Source organism: Chelonia mydas, chromosome 12, assembly GCF_015237465.2.
Source record: "Chelonia mydas isolate rCheMyd1 chromosome 12, rCheMyd1.pri.v2, whole genome shotgun sequence".
Lineage (NCBI taxonomy): Eukaryota > Metazoa > Chordata > Testudines > Cheloniidae > Chelonia > Chelonia mydas.
The window spans coordinates 4,047,695-4,061,029 of NC_051252.2; the positions used below are offsets into that span (position 1 = coordinate 4,047,695).

The 13,335-nt window shown below is 47.4% G+C and overlaps 1 protein-coding gene across 3 annotated transcripts in view; it reads right to left on the minus strand.

The window, feature by feature from the left end:
* Positions 1-13,335, minus strand: part of GFOD2 (glucose-fructose oxidoreductase domain containing 2) — a 47,873-nt gene that overhangs the window by 16,826 nt on the left and 17,712 nt on the right. The window lies entirely within an intron of this gene.

Here is a 13,335-nt window from a genome sequence, read left to right on the forward strand (position 1 = left end):
CTGCAGAACTTTCGCATGAGGAAAGCCACATGCCGGGGACGGTGTGATGAGCTCGCCCAGCCCCGCGGCGCGAAGACACAAGAATGAGAGCTGCCCTGATAATGGAGAATCGCATGGCGATTGCACTGTGGAAGCTGGCTACTCCAGACTGCTACCGATCAGTCGCTAACCAGTTCAGAGTGGGAAAGTCGACCTGACGTGTGTTGACAGAAGTGTGCAGGGCCATTGATCACATCCTGCTCTGAAAGACCATGACTCTGGGCAACGTGCGTGACACTGTGGATGGCTTTGCACAAATGGGTTTCCCTAACTGCGGAGAGGCGATAGATGGCACGCATATTCCAATTCAGGCACCAGACCAGCTAGCCACCGAGTATATTAATCGGAAGGGGTATTGCTCTATGGTTCTCCAGGTGCCTGTGGATCATTGTCTGTGTTTCAGACATTAACGCAGGCTGGTCCAGAAAGGTGCACGTTGCCAGCATCTTTCAGAACACTGGCCTGTTCAGGAAGCTGCAAGCAGGGACTTTCTTTCTGGACCAGAAGATCATCGTAGGGGAAGTTGAAATGCCCACTGTGATCCTGGGAGACCCTGCCTAGCCCTTAATGCCATGGCTTATATAGCCATACACGGGGAACCTTGACAGCAGCAAGGAGCAGTTCAACAACAGGCTGAGCAAGTGCAGAATGACAGTTGAATGTGCTTTTGCCGTTTAAAGACCCACTAGTGCTGCCTATAGGAGAGGCTGGACCTGGCCGATGACAATATTCCTATGCTTATAGCCGCATGCTGTACGCGCCGTAATTTTTGTGAAGGGAAGGGTGAAAGCTGCACTCAGAGCTGGACCACTGAGGCTTAGCGCCTGGAGGCTGAATTTGAACAGCCAGAGACCAGGGCTTTCAGAGGGGTGCAGCACAGGGCCATAAGGATCAGAGATGCCTTGAGGCAGCAATTTGAAGCTGAAAGCCACTAAGATAGGTTGCTGTGCTCGGGATTGCAGTGCTTGTAAATGCTAGGAGGTGACTGGTGTAGACAATTCAAGAAAATTGCCTGTTGCTTTGCAGGGCTCGGTTTGCTTTCAAACCAAAACCATTCTTTTATTAAAAAGCAACAACTGGAGGGGAGAGAGAAACAAAAAAACCACATCAGCACTGTGGGGGATGGGGGAAGGGAGGGTCCCAGGAGGAGGTGGGGTCCCGGGACGGTTAAAGATTTATGTATGTCCAGGTATCATATGCAACCTTGTCCTCTGGAGTACAGTGCAGCGGGTACTGTATTTCAGCAGAGGGATGGGTGTTGAGTGCAGTGGGTACCGGGAGACCACAGGGCTGGACTGTGACAGGGCAGGAGTGGAATGCAGCGGATACGGACTGGAGCCAGGAGGTTGATAAGAGCGTGTTGGCAGTGTCTGGGGGGGGGGGGGGGGGGGCGCATGGCAAAGTTTTGTGACAGCGGCTGCAGGGGAGAGCGAGCCCAGAGCTGCTCAGTTTGCAGTGTAACAGCGCCTGGAGCGTGTCTGCTTGGTGCTCCATAATGTTTGAGAGCTGCTCTGTGCCTTCGTTCTGGCGCACCACATTCTGCTTTCAGTCCCTCTTCTTGCTGTCCTGCCACTCCTTCATATGCTGTTTTTCAGCCGCGGATTGTATCATGACATCACACAGAAAGTCCTCTTTAGTTCTTCATGGCCACTTTCTAATTCTGCGCAGCCATTCAGCGGGCAATAACAAAGAGGGAAGCTGGGCTCCCAAGGTCATATCTGTGAAGCCAAAATGCAACATTTTACAGAAGCAGTATTGTTTGCAACACAGAGACCACTGATTCAGTGATTTAAAACACAGCCACTATTCACATACCTGTCACTAACTGGCTAACCCCAGACAAGCACACATGAGCCACAAGACCCCCAACATGGTGAGTAACTGCAGTGGCAGGGGAAATCAGTGTTCCAGGACCGTACTGTACACTGGGCACATGGCTCTTGGGAAGAGCCAGCACTGTAGGGGAGAGCCTTATAATCGTTACTGTCCCCACATTTTCCACAGGCTGTGTTCATTATGGAAGATATCTCACTGCTGAGGGTGAGCAGGGAATCAAGGGAGGGTCTTCTCCAAGACTGCGGCTTCCGCCCTGGCCCTTATGAGGCTTGCCCGTGTGCAGCAATGGTCAGTCCCCCTGTGACGGCAGAGTGGTGCAGGAAAGTTACCCTTAATGGGGCAAAAAACAAAGCAGCTCTGTCAAAAAACCTGCGGCAGCAGATTGCCCAGTATCTCCATGAGAGTTTCGTGGAGATCTCGAGGCAGATTCCTGTGAAGTAAGGGAGTCAATCAACACCCTGTTCTGCAGCTCAGACTAGGCATGTGGTGGTATGTGCATCATACAGACACAAGCCTGCTTTCTGCAACCCTTGTGACCCCAACAACTTGCTTCAGCAATTCCCAAAATCAAAGCCATTTACCAGGGCCTCCTCTCTTGTTTGCGCTTCACCAAGCTCCAACAGCTGAGACTGGCTAGCCTTCTCCAGGTTAGAGAAGAGCTCCTGGCTGCATGAATCTCTGACCTCTGAGTTGTCCTCTGCCTCTGGTTCCCTCTCTTCCTCAGCATCCTCGTCCAAGATTTCCTCTTCCTGGCTCGGTCCACTCTTGACTGGCACGCAAGCCACTGAATTATCCAGAGTCGCCTTCGCAGCGGAGGTGGGGTTGCCACCGAATATTGCATCCAGCTCTTTGTAGAACCTGCAGCTTGTGGGTGCAGCACTGGAGCGGCGGTTTGCCTCCCATGCCTTGTGGTAGGCGTTCCGCAGCGCCTTCACCTTGACCCTGCACTGCAGTGTGTCCTGGTCATGGTCCCTTTCTGTCATGCATCGTGAAATCTGTCCGTAGATATAATTCCTATGGCTGGAGCGCAGCTGGGACTGGACAGCCTCCTCTCCCCAAATGCTGATGAGGTCCAGCAGCTCGGCATTGCTCAAAGCGGGGGGATCGCCTGGCGCGCAGAGCGGGCATGGCCACCTGGAAAGATGCGCTGAGACCACTGCATGCATCACCGAGCAAACAGGAAGGAGACTTTAAAAATTCCCAAGGAATTTAAGGGGTGTGGCTCACAGTTGGTCACCTGAGGGCAGGGCAGTAGAGTTCAAACCGATGACCACAGAGGCGAGAACAGGCATTGCGGGACACCTCCCGGAGCCCAATCGCAGTGCTGTCATCGACCAGGGTGTCTACACCGCAGAAAGCTCCACGCCTCTCGATGGAGTGTGTTTTTTTACAGCACTGCAGCTGGGCAGTTTCTGCGCACTCAGTGGCGTGGCCGTGTGTGCACCTCGGGAGTTACAGCGCAGAAAGCTGCTTTACTGCGCAGAAACTTGCCAGTGTAGGCAAGGCCTAAGAGAGCTACCAGCGGGGATCCTGAAACCTTACGTGGGTGTCCTTGAGGTACCACAAAGGGGGGAATACAGGCGCAGTTACTATGACATTGTCACAGTAACATACAGCCTTTCACCTCTAGGTGACGAGTTCAAATGTGGCCTGATGTGTTTTACTATTTCCGAAAAGGTCAACAGCGACTGAATTCACAAAATGTCTGAAACATGAAGCAGACACTCTGACTCAATCAAATTCAGATTTCAGCCACGATTCCCTGAATGCAAAAGAAACAACGAATTACAGGTAAAAAAATTCAAGCTGAATGTAAAGTGTTCAAAACAATACTTCTTCCTAGTTAATACCTACATCCAAGACGTGCAAAATGTCATGCAAATCATGCTTAATGTTTTGCTCAATACTTTGTAATTATATAGCACTCAAGGGCTTTACAAACGTGATCTAAGTGAGAAGACAAATAAGTCTTCCCTGAAATTTAGCTATACATGTTCCTATAAAGACTGCACCTATTAAAACATTTTGAACAGAGTGTTAGAGTTCTTGAGTAGTGGCCAGAGAATGAAATATTTTGAAAACCAAAATATGTGGGCGATCAGGGAGCCAAGACAGCAGGTGGGCCTGTGAGAGGATGTCTCTTATAAAAGTACTCTGCAGAATGAAACAGTGGAAAGGGGCTGTAGGCTAATGTGACTGGTCTCTTTAAAAAAAAAAAAAAAAAAAATCCCTCCAAAAAGTTCCAACACATTATATTACCAGGACAGCTACACCAGATTCCTTTTCAAGTTATGTCACGGAGTCCCTGGGCGATGCTCTGGAACTGCTCCCTACAAAGCCAGTCAGGTCTCTGAGGAAGTCTCCTTTCTGTGAGCAGACTGTCTTCAGGACACACAGCTTCTACCTTCCTGGGTCTGACCTCGGAGCATTCAGTATCCTCTGCCCCTCTGTGCGCTTCCCACAACGAGTGCACCCAGGCGGGGTCCTGGGGAAGCCAGAGGGTCCTGCACCCCAACTTCGCAGTCAGACATGACTCTCAGCCAGCCAGTAAAACAGAAGGTTTATTAGACAACAGTTTGTGTCACTTTGGCAGAAGTTTAAGCTAAATCAAAAAAGCTATCTGTTCTGGAATAAGCTTGTCCCCAAGGGCTCGTATACCAGTATAACTGGTAACCTGTCCTGTATGCCTGCGCTCTAGGAGATGGTTCATGCCGTTCTGAACCATCCAGGATCTCTCTCTCTCGGTCTCATGCTCTGTCCTTTAACAGCAGCACTGCTGGAAAAGCCCTGAACTCCCCCTTGTGATAAAAGCCTACAGAAAGGAAAGTGAAATGGGTGGATACGTCAAGGAACTGGAAGGCGTTATTTTTGTGGATTGTGTGGCAAAGAGATTTAGGCAAAATGGTAAATTATATAGGCATCTGCACAGCAGAATAACTGTTACATACAGGGTCCTGACAATTGTAGCATCTCTATGATGAAATACTACATCCAAGCTATCTTTCATATTCAATTGCAAGGAAAGTTGTTTACACAGAGTTAAGGTTGCCCGGTGATAGTGCATGCCCTTCCAGAATGGCAAGTTCAGCAAAACTCAACCTTCTGGAAAACCAGGGGCTACACAGTTAAAGTAAATGCCCATGCAACCTTAACTCTACCCTCTTCAAGTGATGCCCCAGTATGCCCATAACACACACACACTCCCACTTTGCCTTTTCTCTGTAATGGACAGGCGCTACCCGCACTTGCCCTATGCTCAAACAGAGAGCCTGCTCCCCCGATCAGCCACCACATTTGTAAAATTTAACAACCCCTTTGTACCCTTTTACAACCCCTTTACACTAGAACTTTACACTACAACCCCTTTACCCTAAACCTATAATTTCCCCTGCCCATCATTAAAGCCACACACTGCTCTCTTATACCACCTCACTACTGAGGATACCTACGGCAAGAAGCCCCCAGTGCCCTGGTATTGACACAAGCTACATAATTCTGCACTGAAATGATGCAGACCGGAACCTCAAGGTACATGTAAATGTTTTCCCTTTGATAACAAGGGCGGGGGTTGGGGGGGGAAGAGAGACAATGCAAACCCAGATCTCCTCATATCACAATCACAGCTCTCCCAAGCTGCTCCAACTTATTCCTCCACCATCCAACAGCTATACCTAACACAGTGAATCCAGCTGGAGCGTGTGCAGAGAATTACTAGTGGCTATTGCCAGCACCAGACAGGCAGAGTTAACTCTATGCGGGCGTTTACCTTAACTCTGTATTTCCTGGTTCTCCGAAGGTTGAGTTTGCTGAACTTGATGTTTTGGAAGGGCACGAACTATCACTGGGCAACCTGGAATCTGTGTTAATGAAGTTTTTTGCTATTTAATTTGCTAGATTTTTAAACAGAAAAAGAAGTGTTTGTCGATAGGCGTTAACGGTCATTTAGACCATTTTAGTTCACACTGAGGCTTGCAGTGGATATGCTACCTCAGATATGTTATGGCTAGACAATAATCAAAAGACCTAGCTTTTATATAGTAATTTTCATGAGCAGATTTCAAAGAATTTTACTTGCATTCGCCCCCAAAAACAAACAAATCCAAAAACCCTGACAGGCAGATTTTCACAACGTGCCTTTTCCAAATTTCTGCCCAACACGGGACTCAAATTGATATTACCTGGGTAGGTCAAGTTCAAAGTACGACTGCTGATCCCCTTGAGCTACCCAGCACATATGGAACTACGGGGGCTAACAATCCTGTTAACTCTTTGTCCGTGCACGCTCAGTGTAACCTTTAAGTTGTGAGAATAGGCTCATGAGCCTTAGGGTGCCTAAAGTAGTAAACTTTTCCAATCAAATAACATTTTAATGTGATTTCCCCCCAAAGGGCTGCATTCTGTTGGGGTAACCCTCAAGCGTTTGGGACCCTGGAGCGATGAGCTGAGCCCTGGGTTTGATCTCTATTTGTGAGCAAAAATAAGTTGCTAGAATCTGTCAGCCTTAAGAAAAGTCTGTGTCTCTCCTCTCCCCTCCCCGCCCCCCCCCCCCGGCTGCATTTTAGGAAACCCTGGGTCAAATGGCCCCAAATTTGGATCCACAACAGAACCCGGAAACCCCATGAAGCACATCAAATTTCAAAGCAATCCAAGTAATCATGTACATTTTAAAGCACTTAGGGTTGAGCTTTAAACAGAAACCTGGTCTTAAGGTTAACTATAGCAGAGCTCTCACTCTGCTGTAATCCTGTAATGCTGTATTAGTTTGAAGAAAGAGCATGCACATTAGATACCTCAGGGAATTATTATTGGGATATGGAGCCTTTCAGCGGTTCATATACAGCCCAGGTCAGAGGTGGGCAAACTACAGCCCGCAGGCCTATCCTGCCCAGCCCTTGAGCTCCTGGCCGGGGAGGCTCGCCCCCGGCCCCTCCCCCACTGTCCCTCCTCCCCACGTCACCACGTGGGCAGTGTGGCTTGTGGCCACCCACCTCCCAGGCTTTCCAATAAGCCAGTCCTGCTGCTCTGAGCGGCATGGTAAGGTGGTAGGGAGCCGGGGAGGGGGGGTTAGATAAGGGGGAGGGGGCCCCGGGGGGCAGTCAGGGGATGGGGAGCAGGGTGCAGTTGGCTGGGGTGGAGGTTCGGGGGCGGGGGTGGGTGAGATCCCGGGGTGCCTGTCAGGGGGCGGCGGTGTGGATGGGGTCGGGGCAGTCATAGAATAATAGAATATCAGGGTTGGAAGGGACCTCAGGAGGTCATCTAGTCCAACCCCCTGCTCAAAACAGGACTGATCCCCGACTAAATCATCCCAGGCATGGCTTTCTCAAGCCTGACCTTAAAAACATCTAGGGAAGGAGATTCCACCACCTCCCTAGGTAATGCATTCCAGTGTTTCACCACCCTCCTAGTGAAAAAGTTTTTCCTAATATCCAACCTAGATCTCCCCCACTGCAACTTGAGACCATTACTCCTTGTTCTGTCATCTGCTACCACTGAGAACAGTCTAGAGCCATCCTCTTTGGAACCCCCTTTCAGGTAGCTGAAAGCAGCTATCAAATCCCCCCTCATTCTTCTCTACCGCAGACTAAACAATCCCAGTTCCCTCAGTCTCTCCTCATAACTCATGTGTTCCAGTCCCCTAATCATTTTTGTTGCCCTCCGCTGGACTCTTTCCAATTTTTCCACATCCTTCTTGTAGTGTGGGGCCCAAAACTGGACACACTACTCCAGATGAGGCCTTACCAATGTCGAATAGGGGGGGAACGATCACGTCCCTCAATCTGCTGGCAATGCCCCTACTTATACATCCCAAAATGCCATTGGCCTTCTTGGCAACAAGGGCACACTGTTGACTCATATCCAACTTCTCGTCCACTGTAACCCCTAGGTCCTTTTCTGCAGAACTGCTGCCTAGCCATTCGGTCCCTAGTCTGTAGCGGTGCATGGGGTTCTTCCGTCCTCAGTGCAGGACTCTGCACTTGTCCTTGTTGAACCTCATCAGATTTCTTTTGGCCCAATCCTCCAATTTGTCTAGGGCCCTCTGTATCCTATCCCTACCCTCCAGCGTATCTACCTCTCCTCCCAGTTTAGTGTCATCTGCAAACTTGCTGAGGGTGCAATCCACACCATCCTCCAGATCATTAATGAAGATATTGAACAAAACTGGCCCCAGGACCGACCCCTGGAGCACTCCACTTGATACCAGCTGCCAACTAGACATGGAGCCATTGATCACTACCCGTTGAGCCCGACAATCTAGCCAGCTTTCTATCCACCTTATCGTCCATTCATCCAGCCCAGACTTCTTTAACTTGCTGGCAAGAATACTGTCGGAGACCGTGTCAAAAGCTTTGCTAAAGTCAAGGAACAACATGTCCACCACTTTCCCTTCATCCACAGAGCCAGTTATCTCGTCATAGAAGGCAATTAGATTAGTCAGGCATGACTTGCCCTTGGTGAATCCATGCTGACTGTTCCTGATCACTTTCCTCTCCTCTAAGTGCTTCAGAACTGATTCCTTGAGCACCTGCTCCATGATTTTTCCAGGGACTGAGGTGAGGCTGACTTGCCTGTAGTTCACAGGATCCTCCTCCTTCCCTTTTTTAAAGATTGGCACTACATTAGCCTTTTTCCAGTCATCTGGGACCTCCCCCGATCGCCATGAGTTTTGAAAGATAATGGCCAATGGCTCTGCAATCACATCCGCCAACTCCTTTAGCACTCTCGGATGCAACGCATCCAGCCCCATGGACTTGTGCTCGTCCAGCTTTTCTAAATAGTCCCGAACCACTTCTTTCTCCACAGAGGGCTGGTCACCTCCTCCCCATGCTGTGCTGCCCAGTGCAGTAGTCTGGGAGCTGACCTTGTTCGTGAAGACAGAGGCAAAAAAAGCATTGAGTACGTTAGCTTTTTCCACATCCTCTGTCACGAGGTTGCCTCCATCATTCAGTAAGGGGCCCACACTTTCCTTGACTTTCTTCTTGTTGTTAACATACCTGAAGAAACCCTTCTTGTTACTCTTAACATCTCTTGCTAGCTACAACTCCAGGTGTGATTTGGCCTTCCTGATTTCACTCCTCCAAGCCCGAGCAATATTTTTATACTCATCCCTGGTCATTTGTCCAATCTTCCACTTCTTGTAAGCTTCTTTTTTGTGTTTAAGATCAGCAAGGATTTCACTGTTAAGCCAAGCTGGTCGCCTGCCATATTTACTATTCTTTCTACACATCGGGATGGTTTGTCCCTGTAACCTCAATAAGGATTGTTTAAAATACAGCCAGCTCTCCTGGACTCCTTTCCCCCTCATGTTATTCTCCCAGGGAATCTTGCCCATCAGTTCCCTGAGGGAGTCAAAGTCTGCTTTTCTGAAGTCCAGGGTCCGTATTCTGCTGCTCTTCTTTCTTCTTTGTGTTAGGATCCTGAACTCGACCATTTCATGGTCACTCCCTCCCAGGTTCCCATCCACTTTAGCTTCCCCTACTAATTCTTCCCGGTTTGTGAGCAGCAGGTCAAGAAGAGCTCTGCCCCTAGTTGGTTCCTCCAGCACTTGCACCAGGAACTTGTTCCCTACATTTTCCAAAAACTTCCTGGATTGCCTGTGCACCGCTGTATTGCTCTCCCAGCAGATATCAGGGTGATTAAAGTCTCCCATGAGAACCAGAACCAGTCTGGGGGCTTGGATGGGGGGTGGGGTCCTGAAGAGGCGGTTAGGGGCAGGGGGTCCTGGAAGCGGGTGGTCGGGGACAAGGAGTGGGGGGTTGGATGGGTCGGGGGTTCTGAGGGGGGCAGTCAGGGGGTGGGAAGTGGGAGGGGGCAGACAGGGGCAGGGGCCAGGCTGTTTGGGGAGGCACAGCCTTCCGTACTTGGCCCTCCATACAGTTTCGCACCCCGATGTGGCCCTTGGTCCAGAAAGTTTGCCCACCTCTGGCCCACATTGTTAGAGACTAAAAGTCACCTGAAGGCTGTACAGTAATCTGTCAAGCAGCTGGCAGGTCAATCTTTTAATTTTGAGATCACACTTCACACACTTCTGGCCAGTCACAGCAGAAAGGCTAAGGGCGATACAAAACAAACTCCCCCTCTTGCTCCTGCGTGGGGTGGTCCCTTTAAGGTCAGGGCTTGTGCACACTGGCAGCTGAGTTGCAGGAAAATTATTCCACAGCCCTACAACCACAGTCCTTGACACACCTATTCAGTGATTAACTGACATGGCTGCAGTTTCCAGAACTGTCTATCCAGCACTTCTCACAAATACCGGATTCATTTCAGCTGGCCCCTCCTGCCTCCAAATGTGCAAGTGACAATGTTGACCCCACCACAACCAGTATTGCTACTTGTCCTACATTAAAATGTCTATCAAAGGAAACTTTAAAGAATCCTAGCGTCATTTAGTCCACAGGCTCTTCAAGAGTTCTGAACAGTGTGAAGTGAAGTGCGTGTGGATATACTTCATGGAGATGTATAATCAATAACTAGAAGCATGCTTCTCTAGTGCCCTGTCCTCCACAGGCATTTGGGAGGGACTGAGCAAATTTCAATTTCAATCATAATCAAAATTAAATGACCAGCTAGGTTTCAAACCTCAAGAAATCCTGCCTGTTTTGAAGTACTGCCAACGTGTGACAACTCTGTCTATGCAGGAATGTGATAAACTCAGTCCAAAATGCTTTCCTTCATTTTGCTACTTCCTGTTTACACAAGCTCTGAAACACAAAAATCCTCCCACTGCTTGCGATAAGGAGATGGAAAAGCTGTATGCAGCTGGTAATAGTCATATACTTGGTCAACATCACAGGACACCTGCTCCAGGAATGACAAGGGTGAATTATCTAAAAATGCAAAACAGCGATAGAGCCCTTTTCTGTCTACCTCAAGACAAACATACATTTAATGTATTTGTAACACATTATCCCACAAAACCAGATGGACTTTACATCACAAAGATCTCTCTTATCTTTCAAATACGTAAAAACCCACCCAAGAGAGCAAATGAATGGCTCCCTCTTTATCTACTCCATAGAGCAACTCTTTAAAGGATCAGCACGGTAGGTGTTCTGGTGTCCTGAACAAATTCTAATTTGGGTTTTTCTAATATTCTGCCTCCCTAAGTTCCCAAGCCATTTCAGTTAAATATGTTTCTTTTTGCTTTCCACCTTAAACTGAGGCATTCTATCAAGAGGTGGCTGCATTTCAGTTGTGGGAAATATGAGAGACATTTTATGAAGTGGCTTTAGATCCTTTGGGATGAAAAGTGGTACATAAATGTAAAATAGTTTCTTGCCTTACTGGTTACTTACTAGTCATGCTGGTCTTAATTTTAATTACTGTCTAGGCATTGATCAGCTATGCCTTGCTCAGGGCTCAAAGTTAATACTACAATGTCACTTATGTTAGGATTGTACCCCTATGTGTGTTATTGGATTGTTGCTTAACTGTTTATGATTACCAATAAATTAAAAAAATGTAAAGTAATATTAGTGCCACCTGGCACCACTGCCTCCTCCCATGGCCAAACGGCTGACATGGTGAGACTGGCTTTCATTGCACAGCAAGCAGTCTAGCCATTCTCAGTTCCCAATCTCCCAGCTGGTAAAGCACAATTATGCCCCCAGCCATATACAATTCCCTTTCAAAAAGGCTCTAGATGTAATGATTGCTATATTAATGTTGATATCCTAACAGGCATACTTGCCATCTCTGAGCCCATCATATAACAGGTGTTCCTCCAAAATTCTGGACCAAGGAAGAACATTCTTGGTAGTATGTGCATGCCTCCGGAATTTGGTCCCACCAGAAATGTGTTTAAGGAACATCCTAGACAAATTTAGAAAAAGCTGAAAGACAGGAGAACTAGTAATTACCTATTGACTCTGAAATGGCACATCAGACAGTCTTTAGATGAGAGCACTTTAGGGAAAATAAAAATAAATGAAAAGTAAATAATCCTCTGCTGTTCCAGAGGATATTTGATAGTCTCTTAAAAAACCATCAGTCCCTCTCTTTTCACCTTTCCATTAACTACATAAACACTTGTCTCACAACTAATCTTCATTTCATCTTCATTTTCTTCACCTTCTTTGATTGGAGTGATGCCATTTCATGTTTCCTTACCTTTGAGGAATGGGAGTTTTATTAACAACCTAAATTTGTCTCATGTTCAGTTTAGTTTACCAGAAATGGTTCAACCACATAAATTCATCTAACCTACAGAGAGTATCGTAGCAAGCGAAACAGTCACCATTTAAACAGCATTTAGAAGAGATTTTAGCATATTTCAAGCAATGAATTCTCACATGTATGTTAAATTTTCCATCGCAGTAGTTCCTTGGGACCTAGGACTAGCAGTAATAAAGCACTCAATACAAGTCTAACAACAACGTGAAGACAAAATCCAAAGATCACCTCCCCAAACATTTGACTGACATCTTAGAAGGGTTAGCATGAGATGTTTACTTCAAAAGCAAGTTACTTTAGCACAAAAATCTACTTAAAAGGCAGAGAATAAAGGATTACCCTAGTTGATACAGCATGACAAAATCCCCAGTCCTAGAAACCTATTCACTTTGAGCTTTATTAAGAGTCAACAAGAAGTCGAACTTTAGATTTACAAGACTATCTATAGGTACACACCACCCTGTATAAAAACATTAAGGTCAAGAAATCAAAAGTTAGGAAGTTGGTGAACTCAAATTGCTTATGTAACCAGTTCCCAGTCTCCTTCTCCAGCCAGTCCCAGTATCACTCCGTCTCCCCACCAGCTCTCAGCCCTCCCCTTCCAGAGTTCTTGTCCCAGTCCACTTCTTCCACCCTTCTCTTGGCTCAGCCTTTGTCCCCTCTGTATTTCAGTCAAGGTGATTCCTCCTCATACACCATGCTGCCGGGTGCCAGCAGAGGGAGCAACAAGAGATACTCTCCAGGCTTTCAATTCATGTGTGTAGCGCCATAGGAGCGCTCAGCAACCAGGAGCAGGGCAAGTCCAGCTCAGCTCCTGGATGGAGCATGCTCAGTACCGAATTGTCAAAGAATTTAGCTCCCAAGCTCAGAAATCTCTTGAGCATCTGCAGATTTTTTTAAACCTCATCACTTGGTCAAATTTTGTCATTTATTTATGTGAACAGCAAAATAAATAAATAAATAAATCCCTGATGGGGTGGGGGAGAAAGAAGAGCCAGCACCACACCACCACAGCCTGGGGGCACTAGAGCTTCTCAGCTAAACCCTTGTAAAAAAAAATTTTGAATGTGGGCAACAAAATGTATTTTGCCCTAATCTCATTCTCCAAAGTAGCGGACCATTTTTTCTAAAATTTTCCAAGACACCCAGCATGGGAAATTTCAGCGTAAACAGTTAAAGTTACAAGAAATTATAAACAGGGTCTTATAATGGGAAGCGTCAGGTAACTTTAACGACAGGCAGCACTACCAGCTCCAAATACAACACAATTTAGAATGGCGTTTTTATAGT